This window comes from Mastomys coucha, unplaced genomic scaffold (genome assembly GCF_008632895.1).
Source record: "Mastomys coucha isolate ucsf_1 unplaced genomic scaffold, UCSF_Mcou_1 pScaffold21, whole genome shotgun sequence".
Lineage (NCBI taxonomy): Eukaryota > Metazoa > Chordata > Mammalia > Rodentia > Muridae > Mastomys > Mastomys coucha.
Window position 1 is genome coordinate 92,050,702 of NW_022196904.1, and position 5,824 is coordinate 92,056,525.

Here is a 5,824-nt window from a genome sequence, read left to right on the forward strand (position 1 = left end):
CTCCAATTATTCCCTCTGAGACTAGTAGCTAAAGCTGGAAGCATTAACCCCTAACTTTACTCTCTTAAGTGTACATAGGAACACAAAAACAGGTTTAAGTGAATGCAGAAAAAGGTGTGTTATTGGGATTATATAAATGAGCTTAGGCTTATATTAAAACACTCAATTAAAATTTTTATGGCTCTCATTTGTGGTTTAATATATGCAACATGAAAGCTCTTTGAGACTTCACATATGTTTAGGTATAACTATGAAATGTATGCCCATAAACATGAAAGGCATTCAGATGTATGCGAGCATATGTGTATATATGTGTATACTTTATCTGGGCCCTTTAGTCAGTTTGGCTAGGAGTCTATCATCTTGTTGGTTTTCTCAAAGAACCAGCATTTTGTTTGGTTGATTTTTTGTATCATCATCTTTGTTTCTCTTTGGTTGATTTCAGCCCTGAGTTTGACAATTTCCTGCTGTCTACTCTTGGATTCTTTGCTTCTTTTTGATGTTGGGTTTTCAGGCATACTGTTAAGTTGATATTGTATGATTTCTCCTGCTTCTTTATAAGAGCACTTAATGCTATGAATTTTCCCACTTAGCATTGCTTTCTTTGTGTCCCATAAGTTTGGGTATGCTGTGTCATCATTTTCATTGAATTCCAGGAAGTCTTTAATTTCTTTCTTTATTTCTTCCCTGATCAAGTTATCATTAGTAGAGAGTTATTCAGTTTTCATTGGTATGTGCATTTTCTGTTGTATTTGTTGTTATTGAAGTCTAGCCTTAGTCTGTGTTGACCTGATAGGATGCATGGGATCATGTAAATCTTCTTGTATCAGTTGAGGCTTGTTTCACTTTAAATTATATGGTCAGTTTTGGAGAAGGTACCATGAGGTGCTGAGAAGAAGGTATATTCTTTTGTTTTAGGGTGAAATGTTCTGCATGAATCTATTAAATCCATTTTGTTCATAAGCTCTATTGGTTTCACTGTGTCTCTGTTTAGTTTCTGTTCCAATGACCTGTCCATTAGTGAGAGTGCGGTGTTGAAGTTGCCCACTATTATTGTGTGGGGTTCGATGTGTATTTTGAGCTTTAATAAAGTTTCTTTTAGCAATGTGGATGCCCTTGCATTTAGGGTATAGATGTACAGAATTGGGACTTTCTCTTGGTTGATTTTTCCTTTGATGAATATGAAGTGTCCTTCCTCATCTTGCTTGTTAACTTTTGTTTGAAAGTCTATTTTATCAGATTTTAGGATGGCAACTCCATCTTGTTTCTTGGGACCATTTGCTTGGAAGTCTTTTTTCCAGCCTTTTACTCTGTTATTGAGGTGTGTTTCTTGTATGCAGCAAATGCTGGGTCTTGTTTGCATATCCAGTCTGTTAGCTTATGTCTTTTTGTAGCCACCAGCAGCTAAACAAACTGGGTTCCTGAAAGAGAGGCAGGGGCCTGGGGAAAATAGGGGAATCAGACTGCAAAAGAAATAACCAGACCAAGTAGAAAGGTTCCAATCAAGGTCCAATGTGTATTTCAGAGTCTGAGTATACTTAGGCAGGGAACCCATCCCCTAGTAAGCCAGGATCTTGTGGCCTAATTAGCATCTTGTTGTTCTGTGGGGAAGGCAGGTGAAGCAGCTCAGCAGGGTGTGACTCCTATAGGGAAGTTAAAGACTTGGCTAAACAATAGACTTCACCTAAGGGGGAAGACTCTATCCTAGGTGGGCTAGCTGCTTGTGGCAAGGACAAAGTCTGGTCCAGCCCACTTGAGGCTGGGGGAGGTCATACTTTTTACTGGAGAATTAAGTCTGTTGATATTGAGAGCTATTAATGACAGATGATGGTTAGCTCCTGTTATGTTTGTTGATGAAGGTGGCATTACGTGCATGTGATTCTCTTTTGTTTGCTTTATTGTGAGATGATTAATATCTTGTTTTTCCTTTGATGTAGGTACCCTCCTTGTGTCGGAGTTTTCCTTCTAGAATCCTCTGTAGAGCTGGATTGGTAGATACATATTGTTTAAACTTGGGTTTCTCCTGGAATATTTTGTTTTCTCTGTTTATGCTCATTGAGAATTTTGCTAGGCATAGTAGCCTGGACTGGCAATTGTGTTCTCATAGGGTCTCCAGGTCCTCTATCCAGACTCTCTGGCCTTTAGGATCTCTGTTGGGAAGTCTGGTGTAATTCTGATAGGTCTGCCTATGTTACTTGGCCTTTTTCCCTTACAGCTTTTAATATTCATTGTTCTATCCATTTAGTGTTTTGATTATTATGTGATGAGTGAATTTTCTTTTCTTATATAATCTATTTGGTGCCCTACAGGCTTCTTGTATATTCATGGCCATCTCTTTCTTTAGGTTGGGGAAGTTTTCTTCTAGGATTTTGCTGAAGATATTTTCAGTTCCTTGGAGCTGGGAATCTTTACTCTCTTCTATTTCTATTATTCTTAAATTTGTATTTTTCATTGTGTCCTGGGTCTCCTGAATGTTTTGGATTTAGAGTTTTTTATGTTTTGAATTTTCTTTGACCATTGTGTCAATATCTTCTAAGGTATATTCTACACCTGAGATTCTCTCTTTCATCGCTTGTATTCTGTTGGTGATGCTTACATCTGTAACTTTTGACCTTTTTCCTAGGTTTTCCATTGCAAAGGTTCATTCCATTTGTGTTTTCTTTATTGTTTCTAATTCTACTATTAGGTCTTAAATTGTTTTGTTCAATTCCTTCACCTATTTGATTGTGTTTTCCTGTATTTCTCTAAGGGATTTATTTGTTTCCTCTTTAAGGACTTCTACCTGTTTATCTGTGTTTTCCTGCATTTCTTTCAGAGTTATTAATATTCTCCTCAAGGACTCTATTATCTTCAGGAGATAGGATTTTAGGTCAGCTTCCTAATTTTCAGGTGTGTTGGTATATCCAGGGTTTGCTATGGTAGGAGAGCTCAGTTCTGCTGGTACCAAAGTATATTGGCTTCTGCTGCTTATGGTCTTGTGCTTGCTTCTCACCATCTGGTTATCTCTGGTGTTAGTTGGTCTGGGTGTCTCTGTCTGGAGCCTGCCTCCTGTGTCTCTGTCTTGCTGAAGGTCTCCTGGGAGGCATGTTGCCCTGGTTTCAGTGACTGTGACTGTTTAAATTAATTTGATTTTTTTTTATGTTGATTTTGTGGAATAATTTGAGGAGCTCTTTTCTGAAAGTCTGGTAGAATCCTCTGTTAAAATGTCAGCCCCTGGGCTCTTTTGAGTTTGGAGGCTTTTAACAAATATTTCTATTTCCTTGGGGGTTATAAGTCTATTTAAATTGTTTATCTGATCTTGATTTAAGTAAGTCATATCTATTAAGAAAATTATACATTTTTTTTTTAGATTCTCCAATTCTGTGGAGTACATGTTTTTAAAGAATGACATAATGATTCTTAGAATTTCCTGGGTGCCCATTCCATCAGTTTTATTTTTAAAATTATAATTACATTTATACCTTCCTTTTTATCATTCCAAATTATTCTGTACACCCCTCCAATATCACTTTCCTTCAGATTCATGGCCTTTTATTTCACCGTTATTGCATGTATGCATGCTTATATCTATATATTTATATCTATAGATATAGACATAGACATAGATATAGACATAGACATAGATATAGATATATAGATATTATAATGTTACTTGTATATATGTTTTCCAGATTGATCACTTGGCATCGGACAACCAATTGGTGTGCTCTTCTGACTAAGTGATGGAGAGACTCTTTAGGCTTTAGTTGACTTTATCTTTTAATTATAAAAATAGCTTTTATTTGCCTGATATTATTTTGGAGGATTACTCTTAAGTAAGTTCATCTTTTCTAGTTCTTTTTAAACTCCAGCTGGCTAGTTCAACTCAGCGCTTCTGGCTTAAACTCCTCTTCAAGCTGCTTGATTCAGTCTGGCTTCTCACTGAAATGGCCTCAAACTAACTCTCGTAACTTGTTCTAATCTTCTGGCTTCTTATTTTATGGCTTCAACTGACTCTGCTGATCTGCACTGAACTTTATGAATTCATGAATGAACTCAACTTCACTGCACTGAAGTCTACTGACTGAACTGAAGGAAACTCCACTTAACTGAACTGACCCACTCCAACTCCCTGCACTGCTCTTAAATATTTTTTCTCCTGAAATTTGGGTGCCTCCTATCTCTGACTTATTCTGTCAAATGTTTCCTCCTCTTTTAGGGATTAAAGGTGTGTACCAAGGTCATGACTTCTTTCTATCCATATTGCTCAGAACTAGAAGGCCTTTGGATGTAATCAGCATAGCCATGTTGCTGGATTAAAATTCCTCTATACTGATTAAATTCCCAAAGTAAAATCTGCTTTCTTCTGTCCCATTTCCAGTCTTGTTATATCTTTTATAGTATTTATTGCTTTATTGAATTAACTATGATTGACAGTGTAATATATGGCAGAATTATATAAAATATTGGCTTCTCTCTGTATATACTAGGGGAAGTTTTCAATATTTTACTGTAAAGTATATTCTGTAAACTTTTCACAACTGCATCTATCAGAGAATAAGGTCACCTTCATTCATAATGAAGTTATATGTCAAGATCAGATGCCAAAGTTCATAAACTTATTTTATAAGTGTTGATATTCATGACTTTTGATCATGCTGATTCTCTTTATCATTCAGCTAGTGCAACTATTGGCAAGATTTGATTTGATGATATTTTGTATAAAATGTTTACATCACTGTTTGTCAGTGAGAATGATCTAAATGTATTCTTTTGGGGGTGGGGAAAGGTTTATTTGGGTTACACTTCTACATCATAGTTTATCATTGAAAAAAAAAAAGGCAGGGCAGGAACCTGGAAGCAGAAGCTAAACCAGAGGCCATGAAGGGATTGTTACATACTGGCTTGCTCTTTGATCCTGCCTCTCCTTGTAACTCTAAAGGGGCTAAGGTACTACAAGAAGACTCTCTTGTCACATTCCTATTGCCTCCACCAAGATGTCATGAAGTTGGCCTGCTCAGACAACAACTTCAGTGTCATCTATGGTTTATTTGTGGTTCTCACAGGCATCCTTGACGTAACATTCATTTTCATGTCGTATGTACTCATCCTGAGAGCAGTGCTGGGCATTGCATCCCAAAGGGAAAGGCTCAAGGTCCTTGGTATTTGTGTCTGCTGACTCTATTTTCATATTCATACGCTTATGGGATAAAATTTGAAACTTCAACAGTTTCCTTAGGAAATCTCAGCACTCCATGACTTGTTACCTTTTAAACACTCCTTCCCATTGTGTCTCATACTCCTTCCTCTTTAGTTATTAATTTTTCCCTTCAATTCCTTATTGCCCTTCCACATGCTGCTCTGATATTCTGATATTACCCTTCACTTTGTCTACCTCTGACACATTTTCCTCACGTTAGCTCATCAGCTCCTTGTTGCTGCTAGAAGATTAGAATTCTAAAATCACTGGAACCCTCAAGAGACTCATGCCTCCCTACAAGCAAAAAGGAGTGCTAGCTGATCAAGAAAGTCTCAAACTAATTAAAACTGAATACTTATCCTCATTGGCTTTGGAAGCAATCAGACAGCTAGTAGATATTTCTTCAAACATCACCTAAAAGATAGTCCAAAGTGTCTGTTTTACTATGCACTGGGGGCAAAAATTTTAAAACTCTTATCCACAAGCTCAAATAAGTATTATTAGTACAACCAAGCATGATGGCTCATACTTATAATATCAACCCTTAGAAGGAGGTAAGATGATCAGATGATCAAGATTTAAAGTTAATCCTCACTACATAGTGTTGTTAAGCCAGCCTAGTCTCAAACATATATATATATATAT